Source organism: Esox lucius, chromosome 14 (assembly GCF_011004845.1).
Source record: "Esox lucius isolate fEsoLuc1 chromosome 14, fEsoLuc1.pri, whole genome shotgun sequence".
Taxonomy (NCBI): Eukaryota; Metazoa; Chordata; class Actinopteri; order Esociformes; family Esocidae; genus Esox; species Esox lucius.
The window spans coordinates 29,892,278-29,914,509 of NC_047582.1; the positions used below are offsets into that span (position 1 = coordinate 29,892,278).

A 22,232-nucleotide genomic window follows, 5' to 3' on the forward strand; every position below is an offset into this window, starting at 1 on the left:
TGCAATTTAAATGCACAAGGGGAGTGATTTCGGGCGAGGTCAAACTGCTCTGGTGGGGCGTGCGTGTGTCTGTGTGATCCCAGTACCCTGCGAGGCACCATACATTTCTAGAACTAAGGTAACAAGACAACAATAAAACATAGTGGAGACTGGAACATAAAAAAAAAAGTGAGTAACAACAGGTCAGTTAGGAACAGACCCAACAACATTCCGGTTAGGAAGAGAACCGACAACATTCCGTTAGGGTCAGAACAAACATTCCGGTTATGAACAGAATCAACAACATTCCTGTTAGGGTCAGAATCAACATTCTAGTTAGGATCAGAAAAGTGCTCGTTGTGGGACACAAGACTGCCTTTACCCCTTGTCCAAATTGTCAGGCTTTGGGCACTACAAAGACAGAATTGAACACATCCTTATACTGTCTGCAGGTGTAGGAGTTCGAGCTGGTGATCCAGGGAAAACCAAGAGAGAAAACGGACGCACATTGCCGTTACATGTTCCTTGGTGATTTTACTCATTTTACTCTGAATACTTTCCCAGCACAAAAAGAAGAACACAGGACAGACCACTGAACAAGGCAGGAATACTAGAACTGTAACGCTGTGTGTGTTCATAACCGTACCATATGGGGGAGCATTATGGTTCGCCCTTGAATCTTAAAGATGTTTGTGTTTTTATTTTTTAAAGTAAATCCTAGCTAGCTGTTGAATGCCTGATGATCTAACTGAGATTAACAACAAAAAAAACATTGTTTTCTTGTTTAAACAAGAGCATTTGTGCACGTCATAATATCGAAATTATAAAACTACTATAAAGCCTACAAAGTGAGCCGAACTTGAGAAGGAACAGCAAACTGTACAATGGCAAGTGTCGACCTTGTTAAGCCAAAGTTGTAGACTCCAGGTTCATTTAAATCTCTGCAGCATAGTAGACTATAATGGTGATAGACAGAGTTGTTGATACAACATTAACTGTACATTCGCTAGTGCTTTATGAAACATAGCCTACGTAGCAGCTAACACCTGAAACACGTAGACACGAGTGGTCTACAGTTTGCGAATTATTCTTTTTGATTAATAACAATTTCTTGCCTCGAGACTAACGAGTCATTTTAGTGATTCATTCAACGGAATCGTTCGTTCGATCAGCAAGCTGTGGATCTGTACAACATACGCATGCCTTGTTCCCATTACAACGTATTTAATTACGCAATACGTTATTTTCACACAATCTCGTCCCTCTTCTAGGCGCAGAAAAGTAGTCTTTGAAACGCGCTAGTAGCAAGATAGAAGACAGTCTGGTCAGACGGCGGTAATTGCAGCTGTTCTCCAGCAAAGCGATCAACATAACAGCATGGATAGTTTATTTGGTTTGAATAACCTGTTTTCCAGCCCAGCGAAGCCGGCTAAGAAGAGCGAATGTCACCGGTCATTCGCTCTTCTTGTTAAATAGCGTAGTTGTAAGAGAAGCGGCCTTGTGAAATAAAAGGTCGCGATTTCGTACCTCCTCGCAGGCGAAGCGATGTACGCATAATTAATTACTGACCGCCCGACTGACCCTTGTTAAACAGCGTAATGGTTAGTGAAGTGGACTTGGGAACTACAGGTTCCGAGTTCGTATCTCCTCGCAGGCGAAGCGATGTACCTATTATTAATTATTCCTTATAGATGAAAACTTGGCTGGCTAATACCATTAAATATCTACATTATAGTATGCCTGTTACTATAATATAACAGTTCACAGTTATATTGTGACTGTTTCTGGTGGATTTTCGAAGTACGCATCCGTGAATGCGTTTTGGGTCAGGATAGAGAAACACATTTGCTGGCTTAACACACAGTTACATTATAGTCTTTATTGCCTTTATTGATAGTTACTGTGTAAATGTCATTTACGAATGAAAGAAAGAGGATTTGTTCAGGACATCCAGGTGCCGGGTGTCAGTACAGACAAGAGGCTATACTGACAACCAACAAATGTACAGCTCTGTGGTGTAGTGGTTAATGACATCCTTTCACGTGGGCGAACTGGGTTTGAATCTCGTGATGGCAACACTTTCTGTTGCGGTTCGGCTGAACTAGGTTTGCCTTGTTTCTGGTTATTGAACGACTGGAAAAGATCGGAGTCAGTAAAAAGCCATCATTAGTTGACAATTACAGTAACATCGGGCTAAAGGTTAATAGCTAAATGTTACGAATGTCTCCTACTTATTTCAGCAAACGGGTACCCGGATGACATGATTGTAAAACAATGTTTGTGTCGTATTTATTGCACTTTATTTTATATTGTGCTCTCATCTCATATATTCTTCCTGGATTAGTGCTGCCAAATTACAAAAAACTGATCTCCAGTAACTGTTAATATCTTTTTGCATTGTGCCGGAAACATACTGAACAATTGGTTAGCAGTACCAATTTGCACCCATAAGGAATACCTTACCCAAGAAAGAAATAAAGACAGAAGGAAAAGGCAGAAAAATAAAAGATGTCAAAAGAGATGGTGAATGGGCTGGGCAGAACTGGGCAGTCATGAACATAAAATCCTGCCACCTGAATAGTTTATTTTCCCGTGCTGAGGGCCTCAGCAACTGACCATCTGTCCCTCAGAGATAAGATTATGCTCACCACATCACACTGTAAACTGGTAACTAAGTTGTTGCTCTACATTGCAATCAAAACTCTGCTTTCCTTTCCCTGAATTTAAATAGCAATGCATGTACTGGAACTGCAGATCTGACATGTGTAATCAACTGTAAAGTAATGCATGTAATATACTCACCGAACAAATTCCGGTATTATACGTCAACTTTAAGTCAATTTTGTTTAGTCTGTCCCAATATGTTGTCCACCACTAACAGCACCTTAACACCAAATAAAATTCTGGGTATGTGGAAAAAAAGTAAAGAATAAAGACGATAACAGTCTGGGAAAAAAAAGCAGTCTCTCTCACTATATCTATATTAAAGATTTGAAATGTATTTGGGTCTGTTTAACACTTGCTACATGATTCCATGTGTGTTATTTTATAGTTTCAATGTCTTCACTATTCAACCCGGGTTTCCAAAAAAAGGACGCTGCGTGGAATGCAAATAGAAAGAGAACACAATGATGTGCAAATCATTCATTCCTATATGTAATTGAAAATAGTACATAAACAACATATCAAATGTTGAAACTGAGAAATGTTATTGTTTTTGGAAAAATACATGCCCTTTTTTAATTTGATGCCAGCAATACGTTTAAAAAAAACATTGGGGCAGGTGCATGTTTACCACTGTGTTGCAAAACTCTTTAAGCGTTTGAGAACTGAGGAGACCAATTGCTGTAGATTTGAACGTGAAATGTTTCCCCATTCTTGCTTGATATAGGATTTCAGCTGCTCAACAGTTGGGGGTCTCCTTTGTCGTATTTTTTGTTTCATAATCCACCAAATGTTTTCAATGGGTGACAGATCTGGACTGCAGGCAGGCCAGTTTACCACCCAGACTCTTTTACTACGGAGCTATGCTGTTGTAATATGTGCAGAATGTGGTTTGGCATTGTCTTGCTGAACTAAGTAAGGCTTTCCCTGATAAATACATTATCTGGATGGCAGCATATGTTGCTCCAAAACCTGTTTAAATTGTTCAGCATTAATGGTGCCTTCACAGATGTGCAAGTCACCCATGCCACGTGAACTAATGCACCCCCATACCATCACGGATGCCGGCATTTGAACAGTGCGCTGATAAGAAGCCGGACGGTCCATCTCCTTTTTAGTCCAGAGGACGCGGCGTCCATCATTCCCAAAAAGACTAACATTTTGAACACAGAACAGTTTTGCAATTTGCCACAGTCCATCTCAAAAGAGCTCAGGCCCGGCAGTGGTTCTGGATCTTGTTCATATATGGTTTCTTCTTCGCATGGTAGTGTTTCAACTTGCATTTGTGTATGCAGCGACGTACTGTGTTCACAGACAGTGGTTTTCAGAAGAGAAGAATTCTCTCGTTTCCCTTAATCTTTTAATTATATTATGTACTGTGGGTGAAGAGATCCCCAAATTCTGCAATTTTATGTTGAGAAATGTTATTCTTTAATTGTTGCACTATTTGCCTGCAAATTCAGAGTGGTGAACCCCTCCCCATCCTCTTCTTCTGACAGACCCATCCTTTCTGGAATTATCTTTTATCACCCAATCATGCTACTGACCTGTTCCCAATTGACCTAATTAGTTGTGTGATATTCCACCAGGTTTAAATTTTTTGCAGGTTTAGTTTCAACAGTTGATATTTTGTCTTTGTACTATTCTCTATTGAATATAGGGTTTAAATGATTAGCACATCATTGCATTCTGTTTTTATTTACATTGTACCCAGCGTCCAAACTTTTCTGGGAAACACGTTCGTAGTAAACGCAAACAAAAACCATTGAATGAGTAGGTGTGTCCAAACTTTTGACATGCACTGCATATCATAACAAATAGATTAATTAGAGGAAAAACAAAGCTTGTATACTTTGAGTGAAGTCTAGGGTGGACAGGCAGACAAACAGGCAGACAAACAGGTCAATAGTCAACGACGCTGTGACAGACAGGGCAACAGAATATCTGCTCAGTAAGCAAAAAGGTAAAAAGAAATCTGGAGTTTTGTCCCTGAAAAACGCAGTTAACCCTTGTCGCTCCCCAGGATATTGCAGTCACTGAGCATGTGTTCTCAGTCAAAGTACCTGGGCATTCAAGGTAAGAAAAGAAAAAAAAAAGAGCCGAAAGATGAGAGGAAAACAAGCGATTACAGAGTGGGGAGAAGTGTGTATGTAAAAAGCAAGTGACTGCACTGCTACTTCTCAAGACTCTTCTTTTTCTTTAAATCCCTCATTCACTGTCTGCAGGCTAAAAATACTCACTTCCTGCTCAGCAAAGATGGCTTTCCCCAAACGGCCTCAATAATTCAGACCCAGAAGGGGGGGTGAAGGAGTAGGAGACACGTTGCCCTAAGATGTCTCATTGGCCCAACCCCCATCGGCAGATGGATGGGTTAGCTATCCCTCGATGACTAAGATGTTAATATACAAGATTGACCATGCAGGAACACGCCATCTCAGCCCAGACCAATGTACCTCTCTGTACTGTGAATTATGGTTCACAACTGTAGTGACATTGACCCGTGTAGAACAAACACTCACTAGGACCGCCGTTGATGTATTTAAAGGAAAATGTTGATTAAGGACCAATTCCTGTTTACACCAACGACCTGGTGGGAATGTTACAGTGGGAAAAGAATGCGCAATAATGGCTAACTGTCTGGCTCAGGCACAGAACGTCGTTTTTTAACTTGGCGGTTGCAGGATTAGCACAAGGGACCTTTCAGGCATCAAGGTGGCCTATTTCCACGCTTACTCTACTGATGTCACATTTCAGTGTTACCTTGTCACGAGAAATACGTCTTTACCTGGTTGCATCAGAGGTCAGGTGGATCAAATCTGGTGATAATCATTACTTTTTTACCCAAAAAAGTTCTTGTTTTAAAATGCTGTGTGCCAGATGTACCCGCAGGGAATCATCACAGTTTGCTATGTACTTGAGTGTTGGTGTGATTGTAATAAGCTAAGTACATTGCCCGTTTGTACAATTTTCAACTATACTTTTTCCTCTGAAAAACTGTGACTGAGTCATCACTATCAGCCAGGTATAAAACAGTGCAGCAGAGATGTCAGAATGGCGCGATCTTGCACCCCGCTACAATTGGTCGTTATGAATCCTGATGGCGCGGAACGATGATGTCAGAAAGTTAATCTGGGAGGGAGGGGCAGCCTAAGGGAAAATGGGTGTGGCTTGTCTGGGTTGCCGTAGCGCCGGCATGTCCTAACACCTAGCAACATTCAGGGAAGGCTGCAGGCTTGTTTTTGTTTAGTCTACCTTTGATCCCTGCAGACAGAGACACACACACACACACACACCTGGCCCCATGAAACAAGCCTCACTCCACAAGAGAGGACCACACAAGAGGTCCCCATCAGTGTGCGTGTGTGTGTGTGTGTGTGTGTGTGTGTGTGTGTGTGTGGATTCGCACATGCACTTCAGTGTGTACCCAGGCACGTTTGTTTAAAGCCTACATGAAAAAAGAATCCCTTAAGAGTGGAGGAGTTCAAAGAAAGCCAGCATTAGACCCCAGAGATCAAAGAGTGGAGCCGCACGCCATGGAGCTTCATTACCCATGCACCCAAGAAACCTGGCCAGCCCCCGCAACACGCACACTCACTAAACTACCATCTTATATTACACCCGATAAAGAGGGAAAACGAGACCTCCGCTTTATCTGGCACACACACATTTATTTTTGCTTGAATGTCTTGTTTATCATAGCGAAGCGAACTATACCTATGGCCCTCGACTGTAAGTTGGAGCCCTCTTCTCTTTTCATGTCCTCTGTCCTCATCCGTCCCTTTCTGTTGCCTTTCACTCATCCCTCCCTTCCCGTCATTCATCAAGCTCATTGCTTCTTTTCTCTCATCCCTTCCTGTCAATGTGATGGAGACGTTACGCGGCAAGGAAAGCAGAACAAACTCAGCAGGCTAATGTCTTGTGACCTGCTCAAAGCCTGGAGACCCAAACTGACAAGGTGGGCTTCGATGGACACTGCTCGGCAACATATAAAAAAAGGATTTGAACCAAGAAGGAAATGTTGAAGGACAACACTGGAATCAGGGCTGTGCTGTATATGACCATTCGATATTTCCTATCTCATTGTCGACGCATTAAGAAGTGACATTAAAAGGTGCTATTCAGACAGAAAAGGTGACTTTATAAAGCATTGTGAACTGGTATGCCAATACATGGAACAGAATGCATGGTGGCAAAGGCAAAGTATGCCCACAGCCAATTGACTTGATGTCGATCAATGCCAATCAAAGCCAGTGTCTATTAACGCCAAATTTGTCAAAATGCATCAGACAGGCAAGCTAAGGCAACAGGCAAAAGACAAAAACAGCATAGATGACAAATCAATGTATAATTTTGGCTTGTAAGACATCGTAAGCTATAACGTCGACTGGGGCACTTCTCCTTCCCAATTTGATGAGAGGTGTGCGAGACCTCTCCTCGCTGTAGAGGTTGGAATTCACATCTCAACGGAAAGGGGGAAATTATGTTCACTTCAAAGCAGACTAGGGGAGAAGCTAATCTCCCCTCCCCCTCCGTGCGCACTGCAGCAAGCTAGGCTGTGCTATGCTAAGCTAATGCTAGCAATATCGCTATGCTCCCAACATGGCCACCCACTGAGGATTCTGTCTTATTCATGGGTGGGGATCAGAGGAGGAGGTGTGCGTGTATGGGGGGGGGGTCTCCAATCCGCAAATGTAACAAACCAAGCAATGGACGTTGATTGCATCGACTGCAATGGAATTTGCGTGGCTAGCATCATGGCTAAGGTTCCCCTTTTAAAACACACACACACACACACAAGCGCATCAGTGCATATCTGCGGCAACTCACTGACCCTATTACATAAAGGTCCTTTTTTGCATTTTTTTTGCAGATACATACTGACACAGGCCGCTAGCATTGCGCAGTGACCTAGATCCATCCCCATGGCCACTGAAAGACAGGGAGGAGAAAGACAGGGAGGAAGAAGGGGGAAAGAGAAAAGTGAGGGAGGAGGAAGAGAGGGGGAGAAGATGGGAAGAACGAGGGGCGGTGATCCCCACGGACCGAGGGTTGAGTGTTTTAATGTGTACACGCGCAACACGATATCACCGTCTCGTCACTACGTGGTACAAAAAAATAGAGGGGGCTTGAACATACATTTGTAAGGAAACTGCAATGAGATTGTGGGTTTGTTTAGCTTTTGATTGTACAGCTAAGCCAACATGCTTTGTTGCCTTACAAGTGCAAACATTTTTTATTTTTTTATTTGGGCTCAAGTTTCATTTGGCTCTTTTTTTGTTGAGTGATAAGCTTACATTATTTAAAAATGTAAAATGCACCTACTCTACTACAGAATAAAGGTAATCAAGCAATAGGTTAAGTCATCTTTATTTTCGGTGCATTTTAAGGAGAGCTTGATTGTGTACAATGCAGAACATCCCACTATATTTCAAATTATATACTGGTTGGTTCAAGCCCTGAAGTGGACTGGTTGAAAACTCTGACACTGTTTACCAAGTATGACCAAAACCTTTTTTCTGTAGCAATCGTGTTGGTAACCAGCTTATGACAACAATAAGGCACCTCAGAGGTGTGTGGTATATGGCCAATACACCCCAGCTTAGGACAGATTCCAGACACTCCACCGAGTGCCTAAAAACAACCCTTGGCCCTGGCTAATTGATAAGTTATTATTAATACCTCACAGCCACCCTGCGCCCTGAGCCAAGGCTTCTCCTTGCAGGCCCGTTCACAGACGGACAGCTCCAGAACACGTTGTTCCTCTCCTCGTGTTAACGTGCCCAATGTCTCCCATTACGTTCACTTGCAGACGTCCAAACTAGCCAAAGAACACGCATTGGTAGCTAGCAACTTGGCCAACTCGTAAATTGTGTAACTTCATGGGCTGGATTGCCTGCATTTGCGATGAGGTTTGTCGGCTCGCTTACGTTTCGCCCACGCGCCTGTGCAAATCTCTGTCGGCGTTCTGGTAGTGGACGCCCCATTTAACGAGAACATTTCAGCCCCGTGAAGGACAGGGGGACGAGATGAAAGCCCGGAAAACTCCGGAACCGGTATGGAGTATGTGTTTTGACCTGTGATTACGGGAGGTCCAGAGACTCAGCTGCTGCAGCAAGGGTTTGAATCTGGCCCACTTCTCCTCAATTCATCCCACTGTCCCTGACAATAAGACATCAAGGCCTGAAAAATGGACGGTTCAGTTTGGTGATATCCCTGGTCGTGTGTGTGTTGTGGGTAGGTTGAGGATGGTCACAGACCCCAGCTGTCGTACATGATTTGCTGATTAGAGGAGATGTCACAGTGCAATGGAAGGGACGTCTTTTCAAGCCACACTCAGGGCATATGCCGAGTCGCGATAACGATGTGTGTGCGCGCGTGTCCATGTGCGTGTGTGGAGGGTTTGAAGATGAGCCAAGAGGTTCTAGATGGTTGGATCCAATTCCTTCAGCTTTTCTGAATCCAAATTCCACTTCTCTCCCTCAGCAAACATTCTGCATTAATCTCATTTATCACATTTAGGCAGAATGTAAAATATGTACTAAACATACGTTATGCGGTCCCGGCACACATTCAGGCCAGTCTACGGGAAAAAAACATCCACACACGCACACAGACACACACACGCGCACACAGACACACACACACACACACACACACAGCTGACAAAATCTTGTTGTGCTGAGCTGCATGCGATCACAGGAGTCACCTCTCCAAGGGGGATGGAGGCATGGACCAAACATCCCCGGGCACCAACCAGACTTATACAGAGAGACAAGCACCACATACACACAAAAACACACAGTCAGACACACACACACAGAAGCAGACACGCACACACGCACACACACACACACAGTAATCACACGTGAGCAATCAGGGTGGCATGCAGACATACAATCAGCCACTATGAGCCTCCGAAAATACATGCTTGTGTAATCATATCCATACGACACCCACTCACGCATACATGTGCACGAACACACACACACACACACACGCACCTAGTTTTAGATGGAGACAGTGTGATCAGGGGTTGTCAGAGACCCCAGGGTTTAGCAGGCTTCAGTTGGAGTGTCACTGGACATCAGTGTCCCTGCCAGGGAGAGCTCAGAACAGCCAGAAGGCATGGGGGGGGGGGTGACGAAAGAGGGAGGGAGAGAACGAGAGGAGGGATTGGAAAGATAGTGAGGAAATAAAGTGAGAGAGAGAGAGAGAGCGAGATGTGGAGAGATTTGTACAGCCCTGTTTACAAAGAAGTTGGGATGCTGCAGAAATTGTAAATTGAAAACAGAATGCAATGAGGAGCCAATAATTTAAACCTTATATTCAATAGAGTATAACACAACAGATCAAATGTTAAAACAGACATTACGGTTTCTTCAAAAATATATGCCCTCTTTGAATTTGATGCCAGCAACACATTTCAAAAAAGTTTGGACAGGGGCAACAAAATACTATACCTAAAAGTTGTGTCATGCTAAATAATAATAAACCCGGTGGAGTATCTAACTAATTAGGTCAATTGTCAACAGGTAAGTAACATGACTGGGTATTAAAAGAGAATCCCAGAGAGAAAAAGTATTTCAGATGTAAAGATGGGGAAGATTTCACCACCATGTGAAAGACTGCTCAGGCAACAATTTATAAGTAACATTTCTCAACATATAATTGCAAAGTTTGGGGATCTCATCATCTACAGTACATAAAACCATTAAAAGATTCTGAAAATTTGGAGAAATCTGTGTGGAAGGCTTTCAGACACAATTCTGTAGTGGAAATCACTGCATGGGCTCAGGAACACTTCCGAAAACCATTGTCTGTGAACACAGTACGTAGCGGCATCCAGAATTGCAAGTTAAAACTCTACCATGCAAAAAAAAAACATATATTAACAAAATCACTTTTAAAAACTACAGCAATTGGTCTTCCCAGTTTCCAAACATTTACAGAGTATTGTTAAAAGAAAAGGTGATGCAACACAGTGGTAAACATGCCTGTCCCAACTTTTTGAAACATATTGCTGGCATCAAATTCAAAATGGTCATGTACAAACCAGATTCCAAAAAAGTTGGGACACTGTACAAATTGTGAGTAAAAAAGGAATGGAATAATTTACAAATCTCATAAACATATTTATTTCACAATAGAATATAGATAACATATCGAAAGTATGTTGAAAGTAAGACATTTTGTAATGTCATGCCAAATATTGGCTCATTTTTGATTTCATAAGAGCTACACATTCCAAAAAAGCTGGGACAGGTAGCAATAAGAGGCCGGAAAAGTTAAATGTACAGATAAGGAACAGCTGGAGGACCAATTTGCTACTTATTATGTCAATTGGCAACATGATTGGGTTTAAAAAGAGCCACTCAGAGTGGCAGTGTCTCTCAGAAGTCAAGATGGGCAGAGGATCACCAATTCCCCCAATGCTGCGGTGAAAAATAGTGGAGCAATATCAGAAAGGAGTTTCTCAGAGAAAAATTGTAAAGAGTTTGAAGTTATCATCATCTGCAGAACATAATATCATCCAAAGATTCAGAGAATCTGGAATAATCTCTGTGCGTAAGGGTCAAGGCCGGAAAACCATACTGGATGCCTGTGATCTTTGGGGCCTCAGACGGCACTGTATCACATACAGGAATGATACTGTAATGGAAATCACAACATGGGCTCAGGAATACTTCCAGAAAACATTGTCGGTGAACACAATCCACCGTGCCATTCGCCGTTGCCGGCTTAAACTCTATAGGTCAATAAAGAAGCCATATCTAAACAGGATCCAGAAGTGCAGGTGTTTTCTCTGGGCCAAGGATCATTTTAAATGGACTGTGGCAAAGTGGAAAAGTGTTCTGTGGTCAGACAAATCAAAATTTGAAGTTAATTTTGGAAAACTGGGACGCCATGTCATCCGGACTAAAGAGGACAAGGACAACCCAAGTTGTTATCAGCGCTCAGTTCAGAAGCCGGCATCTCTGATGGTATGGGGTTGCATGAGTGAATGTGGCACGGGCAGCCTACACATCTGGAAAGGCACCATCGATGCTGACAGTTATATCCAAGTTCTAGAACAACATATGCTCACATCCAGACGTCGTCCCTTTCAGGGAAGACCTTGCATTTTCCAACATGACAATGCCAGACCACATGACAATGCCACCCATAGAAAACATTTGGTGCATCATAAAGAGGAAGCTGCGACAAAGAAAACCTAAGACAACTTATTTTTCCCTTAAAGTGATACATTTTCTCAGTTTAAACATTTGATATGTCATCTATGTTGTATTCTGAATAAAATATTGAAATTTGAAACTACCACATCATTGCATTCTGTTTTTATTCACAATTGTACAGTGTCCCAACTTTTTTGGTATCGTGTTTGTATTTCTCCAAAAACAATTAAGTTTCTCACTTTCAACATCTGATATGTTGTCTTTATACTATTTTTTATTTTAAATAAGGATAAATTATGTGCACATCCCTGCATTCTGTTTTTATTTGCATTTTGCGCAGCATCCTAACTTTTTGTGAAACGGCGTGTACAAGTTTCTCTCAAAGGGGAACATAAGGTGTGTGGCGCTTATTCACATACATATTATTTTTATTAATTATTATTAGTTAAAAGTTTACTGAAGTATTCTAAACATTCAATTCATCGTATGTTCATCCCATGTTCATCCCATGTTCATCACATGTTCATCACATGTTCATCACAGACCCACGTTCAGCCTCTACAATCCAAAATGGGTACCAGCTGGATTGGGGTCCTAAACCAGGAACCAGGTTCTGGTCTGGAAACACGATTCAGACTTCAGGCTACATGGCCAAGACAGAGACAGCTCACATTGACGACCCCAAGGAAGTCAGATAAGAAAATGATTGGCAAGGACATTTTACCAGCATGCCACATTCAGTGAATTATTCACATTATTGTCAATGGCGGCAAAACAGGTTTCTCTCTGTCACTCACAGCTGAAGATATTAACCCTTATCTACAGACAGTGCATGTCATGTCTGTGGATGATGTGATGACATCATCGCTGCTCGAATGACTCCCCTCCGCGCCAAGTGCTAGCATGCATGTGTTTATCTAGGACGCATAAACCGGAGGCAACCTACATAAACAGGGCCCACGAACCAGTGTAAATGACCACGAGCAGCTCATATTAACAACAAAGCAATGTTTGAGGCTGTCTCCAGTCCTTTAATGGCTCAGTGGCTCACGTCGAAGTCCCGCGTAGCTTATGGACTTGACCAGCGGCGATTGCCGGCATTCCACAACGATCCACCGCCAACAGAGCTGCCCCATAACCTGTCTTACAGGGGTCGACGGGCGGTCAAACGTGGGACCCTGCGATGGTCCAGTCAGAGGTGAAAAGTGCACAGTAAACCAACTTCACATTCCTTCCTAGTGTCTCACTCCTTCTCACCCGCGTGCCACTTGAAGCTTGTTACAGCCGAGTCCGTTTCCGAGCAATCTGGTAATATCGGCGGTGTTTAGAGAAACGGCACGCAGTGGATATCACCTCGGAGAGGTTCCCTGTGTTTCACGACCGCTGTCCGCGTTAAGGTACCGTCGAGCCACCTGACCGGTCCACTGCCCCGCGGCGACGGCGAGAGGCGGGCCTATCTCGTGGTTGGCAGAGTAGGTGGGGCCAACTACATCACATTCTCCTAGCGGTGCTGATTGGGGCCCCGGAACGCTGTATGTCAATGAACACTAACACATAAGACATTTCACTGCCTAAGTCATATTAATTAGTGCAGGCAAAGGCTCTCGTTACTCACTAATATAAATACCAATCTACTACGACCGACCAACTACCAGTATGCTACTCTGATTGTCGTTCAAGGCCTCACACCCTAATGAGAGGGCTGGATGGATGTGTCGTCCCCCCCCCCCCCCCCACCCCTTGTTTCTCCATTGGGGTGGAGGGAGGGAATGATGGAAGGATGGAGATGGCCGCAGCCATGCGGCTAACTGGGAACATGTGGCTCTCATTTGGGGCTGTGAGGGAAGGAGAAATGTAGAGAGGGAAAGACGGAGAGAAGAGAACGCTGTGCCTTGTCCTTGCCTGCTTTCTCACCTCACAAAAACATTGGTCAACTCCACCGTGTGTGTGTGTGTGTGTGTGTGCGCGCGTTGTTTGGCGAGGTTTATTTCATCTGGGAGGAGTTTCTCATTAAAAGGGGACCACGACTTGCATCACACACATGTCATAAGGGCATCCTGAAGTTCGTGTGTTTGTTAATCTACTGGCCTCCCGGTGGAGATCACCCTGGTCGGGGTTGATTGGTAACATGGGAGTCTGGGAGCAGGTGGAGAGTTTTGAGTATATACATCATCCCTCCACCCACTGAGCCATCATCTGATCCCAGATCAGGCTTTTCGCAGCACACTGCTCCCTCAGCCCATTGGCAGTATTTTCCTCTCACATATCTCAAGATTCCTGCTCCCGGCCATACGTGGCTTCCTTGGTCCGAGACTGAATGAGCGTTGAGCAGGCAGGAGAGGCAGGAGGTTTTGTGAGCAGGATGCGTGACATGACCAAGTGTTGCTGAAGAGAGCAAGAGGGTTACCAGCTGAGCAAACAATTAGTCCCCCTCTCTCTCTCTCCCCCCCCCCCCCCTCTCTCCCCCCCCCCCCCCTCTCTCTCTCCCTCTCTCGATTTCTCTTGCTCTTCCATCCTCCCCTCCCACTCCCTCTCTTTCCGGACAGCTCTGGAAAGAAAGGAAGGCCAGATTTTTTTTTTGTGTCAATTAATGACAAGACGACGGTCCTGTGGTGATGAGAGGCAGCCAAGGAAGGTCAAACCAGGCCAGAGGAACAGGGCTGTGTGTGTGTGTGTGTGTGTGTGTGCATACTTGTTAAACTATAGTTGTGAGTACCTAAAGTTCTCCCCAGTATAGGTAACCATGGAAATTTCAGTCCTCCAAAAACTAAGAGCAATTTTAGGCTTACGAGTTAAAGCCTGGGTTTGAATGAGAGTTAGGTGCTAGAGTTAGAAAGGAAGGCTAGTTTAAGATTTAAGAGTTGGGATTAGGGCTAGAATTATGAATTATAAAAACTCCTATTACTTTCGTGAAGGCCTGTGCTCTATAAGTAAAGAAAATTACTTATTTTTAACCATGATTTAACTTTTGAATGGTCCATCTCTAAAATCAGAAGATTTACAGTGGATATAAAATGTCTACACACCCCTGTTAAAATGCCAGGTTTCTGTGATGTAAAAGAATGAGACAAAGATAAATCATTTCAGAAATGTTTCCACTTTTAATGTGACCTATACTGTGAACAATTCTATTGAAAAACAAACTGAAATCTTTGAGGGGGAAAAATGAAAAATAAAAACCTTAAAATAATCTGGTTGCCTAAATGTGCACACCCTCCTCTAACTGGGGATGTGGCTGTGTTCAGAAAAAAAACAATCACATTCAAACTTATGTTAAATAGAAGTGATTACACACCTGTCATCATTTAAAGTGACCTATTAATCACAAATCAACTTCAGCTGTTCTAGTAGGATTTTCCTGAGATTTTCTTAGTTGCATATCAGAGCAAAAGCCATGGTCCGCAGAGAGCTTCCAAAGCATCAGAGGGATCTCATTGTTAAAAGATATCAGTCAGGAGAAGGGTACGAAATAATTTCCAAAGCATTAGATATACCATGGAACACTGTGAAGACTCATCATCAAGTGGAGAAAATATGGCACAACAGAGACATTACAAAGAACTGGACGTCCCGCCAGAATTGATGAAAAGACAAGAAGAAAACTGGTCAGGGAGGCTTCCAAGAGGCCTACAGCAACATTAAAGGAACTGAAAGAATTTCTGGTGAGTACTGGCTGTGTGCTACGTGTGACAACAATCTCCTGTATTCTTCATATGAATGGGCTATGGGATAAGGTGGCAAGACAGAAGCCTTTTCTCACAAAGAAAAACATCCAAGCCCGGCTGAAGTTTGCAAAAACAAACATCAAGTCTCCCAAAAGCACGTGGGAAAATGTGTTATGGTCAGATGAAACCAAGGTTGAACGTTTTGGTCATAATTCCAAAAGGTATGTTAGGCGCAAAAACACTGCACATCATCCAAAGAACACCATACCTACAGTGAAGCAAGGGGGTGGCAGCATTATGCTTTGGGGCTGTTTTTCTTCAGCTGGAAGCAGTGCCTTAGTCAGGGTGGAGGGAATTATGAACAGTCCCAAATACCAGCTAATTTTGCCACAAAACCTTCAGGCGTCCCTTAGACAGCTGAAGATGAAGTTCACCTTTCAACACGACAACAACCCAAAGCACACATCCAAATCCACAAAAGCATGGCTTCAGGTCATAGCAACCTGACACTGATTTAAGAAGGAAATGCAATCTTTAACATTGTACGTTTTGAACTCCTGATTTGATAGCGCAACTTGTTTAATTAAAACACACATCTATGCAGCATGTTCACATGGTGATGTTGATTTTGGAATTACTGTGTGGATACGTTTTACAGCTACCAAGACGCTAAGAAAAAATAATCCTTAGCTAGCCAGCCTGTCTAGGACGAGTGTTTCAGAGTGGGTTTTGCAGTTGACATTAAGATTTATTTTACAAATTAGAAATGCTACCAGGTAACTAACGATAACCAAAAAATCTAGAAAAACTTAAACATATATTGTTGTCAAAATATATTATGTTTGCGGAAATTGTTTTTTCATAGCAACCAACGGTGGTGTAACGTGTGTGTTTTAACTCTGTGTAAAGATGTGTGTGTGTTTGCACGTGTGTGTGTGTGTACGCCTCTGTGTGTGTGGTTCCTTTACACTCCCCAACACTGGATCATAGTTCAGAGCACAGTGGGCCTCACTACCCAGCCTCCGGCCCAACCGGCCAATGACAACCAAGGCGGACATCTAACTGAGAGGCCTCTGGGTTCAGTGGGGGTCACAGGAAGTTCTCCCGCTCTCCCTCTCTCATCCCCTCTCAATCCATCTTCCTGTCTCCTGCCCTCTCTCACCCCTCCTTCTACCATGTCCAGCTCAAAAGGTATCTCTCTACGCTACACAGACACGCACGCACACACCTCTCACAGTAATGTTTCTTATTTTACCTGTTGACTTCAGCAGCTGTGTGTGAATCCACTCAAGCCACAAATACAGTGGGGAGAACAAGTATTTGATAAATCGATTTTGCAGGTTTTCCCACTTACAAAGCATGTAGAAGTCTGTAATTTCTATCATAGATACTCTTCAACTCTGAGTGACGGAATCGAAAACAAAAATCCTGAAAAACCACATTGTATGATTAAGTAATTAATTTGCATTTTATTGCATGACATAAGTATTTGATACATCAGAAAAGCAGAACTTATTATTTGGTACAGAAACCTTTGTTTGCAATTACAGAGATCATACGTTTCCTGTAGTTTTTGACCAGGTTTACACACACTGCAGCAGGGATTTTGGCCCACTCCTCCATACAGACCTTCTCCAGATCCTTCAGGTTTCGGGGCTGTCACTGGGCAATACGGACTTTCTGCTCCCTCCAAAGATTCACTATTGGGTTCAGGTCTGGAGACTGGCTAGGCCACTCCAGGACCTTGAGATGCTTCTTACGGAGCCAATCCTTATTTGCCCTGGCTGTGTGTTTCGGGTCGTTGTCATGCTGGAAGACCCAGCCACGACCCATCTTCAATGCTCTTACTGAGGGAAGGAGGTTGTTGGCCAAGGTCTCACGATACATGGCCCCATCCATCCTCCCCTCAATATGGTGCCGTCCTGTCCCTTTTGCAGAAAAGCATCCCCAAAGAATGATGTTTCCACCTCCATGCTTCACGGTTGGGATGGTGTTCTTGGTGTACTCATCCTTCTTCTTCCTCCAAACACGGCGAGTGGAGTTTAGACCAAAAAACTCTACTTTTGTCTCATCAGACCACATGACCTTTTCCCAATCCTCTGGATCATCCAGATGGTCATAGGCAAACTTCAGACGGGCCTGGACATGCGCTGGCTGGAGCAGGGGGACCTTGCGTGCGCTGCAGGATTTTAATCCATGACGGCGTAGTGTGTTACTAATGGTTCTCTTTGAGACGGTGGTCCCAGCTCTCTTCAGGTCATTGACCAGGTCCTGCCGTGTAGTTCTGGGCTGATCCCTCACCTTCGTAATGATCATTGATGCCCCACAAGGTGAGATCTTGTATGGAGCCCCAGACGGAGGGAGATTGACCGTCATCTTGAACCTTTCATTTTCTAATAATTGTGCCAACAGTTGTTGCCTTTTCACCAAGCTGCTTGCCTATTGTCCTGTAGCCCATCCCAGCCTTGTGCAGGTCTACATTCCTGATGTCCTTACACAGCTCTCTGGCCTTGGCCATTGTGGAGAGGTTGGCGTCTGTTTGATTGAGTGTGTGGGCAGGTGTCTTTTATACAGCCAACGTGTTCAAACGGGTGCAGTTAATACAGGTAATGAGTGGAGAACAGGAGGGCTTCCTAAAGAAAAACTAACAGGTCTGTGAGAGCCGGAATTCTTACTGGTTGGTAGCTGATCAAATACTTATGTCATGCAATAAAATGCTAATTAATTATTTAAAAATCATACAATGTGATTTTCTGGATTTTTGAGTACCTATGATAAAAACTACAGACCTCTACATGCTTTGTAAGTAGGAAAACCTGCAAAATCGGCAGTATCAAATACTTGTTCTCCCCACTGTAGATGTTACACAAATACATCGGCAGTGAATAACCAGTCAGATCATTTCTAGTTTGTGGGATGCAACCCAGATAGTTATATACAATTGTTAAATGGTGGATGTCATTCCTAAACCTGAGTTTCCAATGATTTTTGGCTATTGACTAAGGCCTGTGGGTCTGTGCATGCTAATTAGCACCCTAAGAGAAATATAAATAACTATAGAATTCATTTAGTACTAAATGATAGGACATGGGTAACAAACCACAAAGTTGACAAAAAAAAGGGAATGAGTGATACCAAGAGACTCAAGTAACAAAATCAAAATAATGATATTGAAAAATCAAGAGACGGAAATGTTTTACGAAAAAGAGGAAGAACAGTGAATCTCATCTCCATCTCTCATCTCAGAACAGTGAATCGTAATAGAAAAAATAATAATAACCCTTTCGCTTCATAACGGGTTTTCCAACAGTCAGCTCTTTCTGCAAAATGTGGGTTTTCCCCAATGTTGACATAAAACAAACAGAAGGGCACCTTCCTCACCGGAGCATTAAAAATGGAGTGTGACCTCATTCTTACGGAGGCTGCTTCTCGCCCTACATAACATTCACCGGAACAGCAAAACCCACACAATCCAGTTCCTCCTCCGTACGCAAAATCTCCCAACATGAAGAATCCTTCTCATAAGCAAATTAACTGCCCGTTTGTAAGATAATGTTAATAGGATTTGTCTCCAACCTTCAGAAGTACAACTTAGGCCGCGGTGAGCGCTAGCAAATTCTTAAGATTTCTTGTTGTTTTTACGCTTATAAATTCCCAAATTCCATTCTCTTGACTTTTCATCTGTAATTTTGACTGTATGTAATGACTGGCCCCAGGAGGAGAAAACCTGTTTCTGAGAATGGATATTCAGGATTGCTCGGGGAGACATTGTCTTAGCTGTTGTTTCACAGCTCTGTTCGCATGACAGACGATTACAGAGGTGATCCAGGCTAAGTAACACCAGCATTAGAGTATTTGACCCCCAGACCCTCGGGTCAAAAGTCTGGTTTCTTTAGAATAGTGAACTCGATGGCCCAAAACCACCAGACAACAAAGCACCACCCCTTCACTGTGCCTGACAGAAATTGAGAATTACTCCTTAAACTTACATATTTTGTCGAGGGAAATATTTCACAAATCTGCATTAAAATATGAGTAAAAGAAGAATATTAGAGCAAAATAAGGACTGAGCACTCGTGCAAAAACCACTCCAACCACTACAAAATGGTTCTTTGCAGCCAATCTCCAAATCTCCAATTATGAGACAAACCTCTGATGTCCGCTGGAAAGCCACGTGTTGTTTGTGTTTTGACAATGATCATGTTCATTACAACTACATTCATTGTCAATTTAAAGCACTAATTCCTCAGAGATAACTTTACAAGCGATTGATTTCTGTTTAGCAGAAACAGCAGAGATTACGGTCTGATCCTCTAACAACATAACATTTCGCTCCCATTCTTTTCTCAACCATCCCCCCATACACCCCTCTCTGTTTTCCCTCTTTCAGCCACAGCGTTGTTGCTTCCCTCCCTTTCATTTTCTTTTCTCTCATTTGAACTTCAGCCATAGATATTTTTTCATTATATAGCGAGGTGCTCTTATCCAGAGCAATTGACAGGAGCAATTAGGGAAATATGCCTGGCTCATGGGCAAGGATGACGGTCTTGTCAGCTCCGGGATTCCATCGTGGAACCTTCCGGTTACTGGTCAGCCACCACTCTTCCTGTTCCCACCACATCAAATATAAAATCTCTCCCCCTGCCTTTGTGGAGCAACAAGCTGAGAGGAACATCTTATTCAGGTTTCTCTGCTGAAACCAAGGAGCAAAGAAGAGCTTTTGGCTTCCCTCTCCTCGCCTCCGGTCAAAGCACATGGATGTGGATGCAGATGGGAAGTGAATACGACCTGAGCAGAGGGGATGTCATGCCCATAAAGGCCGTAGTTCAATCCCGTCAGGCGTGATAGAAAGCACGTCGCTTTCGCAAGAGACGCCGCGGACCATCCGAGCCTTCCACTTCACCGCCGACGGACTCGGCGGCTGGGCTGCGTGGCGGCGATCCGAGCGGCCGGGGCGTCAGTGCAGGATCGGAGAGACGCGGGAACAGCCCGGGAACAGCCCGGGAACGCCGTGACGGCGCAATCATTGCCGTCACGCGGCGTTAAATCTTAGCGTGACTAACGAGCGGCTTGAGCGCCACCGTCAAATTAATATGACGCCCCCTCAACCACGTGTCCCCTGTCATCGCACTCACCCGTAAACGCACTCCCCCCTCGGAGCCCACAACTCCCAAACCATTTAGGGGTAACCCGTGTCATAAAGTGCCTTTGTAGATGAACCGTCAACTACGAACAAAGAAGATCACTGGCGAACGATTCCGCACGGGGCCCGGGGGCCCTGCTCCGAGCAGGCCAGAACTAATGCGAGCGTAAAATATGCCATTTTAAATGTTCGCAGGTGTCAAATACCAAGCCTGTGTCTGTTTCCAGTACGTTCTACCCCGAGAAAACGCCGCTAAGCTCATTCACCGACGTGACAAAGACATTGCCGACGCTATGTGGGTCACGGCAACGCACGGCAAACCAACGCTATTGTACGAGTGTCGCATGCTCTGCAAACAGACGTCAAGCCCAAGGCTTTTCCCCGAACGATGCCTTTTCCCTGATTCCCTGAGTGCTGAGACTGCAGTTGAGGTCTTTACTATTGTGCAAGTGTGTGTGTGTGTGTGTGTGTGTGTGTGCGCGCGCCCATAACATCAATGCACCCCCAGTCGTGCAATCAGTGGGAGTCACTGGCACTGGCGTGTGATGGCCAGGAGGCCCATACCGCCACAGCCCCCCCACCAAGGTGGGAGACGCACTTTGTCTCAGCGGTGGTGGGGGTTTTCAGATTGTGAGGGGGGGGGGTTAGAGTGAAATGTATGAGCGAGAGGAGAGCGGTGAGACAAAAGCCCCGAGTGGAAGCAGATTATCATCACCTCTCAACGGGCTTGGGTTATTGGCACGCTATACGGTACCCCAACCCTCCAGCTCCCATTCACCGCCATCCCGCATGACTCCACCTGCGTGCGCCGCACTCCTAACCTCTGGAAGTAAACACACGCAAACTGCCATATTGTTAATACACATCCACATTATCAGCTCCATTGAAATTAAATTATACGACACACAAATGTGATCAAGGTACAGGCAGGAAGCCCACACGTTGAGTCAAGGTGCACAGCAGCAGGGGGGAAAAAAGAAGCCAAATTCCTGATTGCAGGCATCAGCCAGACACCCAAATACTGACCCTGCCCAGCTCGGGAGCCTGTGAATGGTGAGGGACTAATTTTTCAATGATCCCTGCCTCAGCCAATCAGATTGCCTGAGCCCCGGGCGGCCGGGGTCCCAGCCAATGGGGAGTATTCCTTCTGTCCACATGACTGGATTTGCTCCTGTCCATCAACTGGGTCATATATAGTTCATTTCAAGTGGGACTGACGAGGCTGGCTGGAAGCATGGAGCTGTTCAATACCTTGTCTAGCCTGGTTAGAGAGAGAGAGAGAGTGTGTGTGTGTGTGTGTGTGTGTTTGTGTTTTTCTCCGTTTTTTTTCTCTCAAGCTGCTGATTATCCACGGACTGAATTAATGGCAGAGTTCCTGTTGGGGAAGCCAGAGAACGTGTGAACAGGAGATCAGAGCGAGGGAGGCAGAAAAAAAAGACAGAAAAACAGAGAGAGAGTGAGAGAGAGAGAGCGCAAGGGAGAGAGAAAAAAACATTCCCATTCCTCTCATTTCCAGTCCAACTTTTTTCCACGAGAGTCCATTTAATGGAAGTCATCCTCCGCTGCTATGCTCCCTATTCTTTTTATTTTTTGTTTTACATCCCGTTT

The 22,232-nt window shown here is 44.1% G+C and overlaps 1 protein-coding gene across 1 annotated transcript in view; it reads right to left on the reverse strand.

The window, feature by feature from the left end:
- Positions 1 to 22,232, reverse strand: part of LOC105021765 (nuclear receptor subfamily 6 group A member 1-A) — a 128,373-nt gene that overhangs the window by 56,488 nt on the left and 49,653 nt on the right. The gene's annotated exons all lie outside the window — the stretch shown is intronic.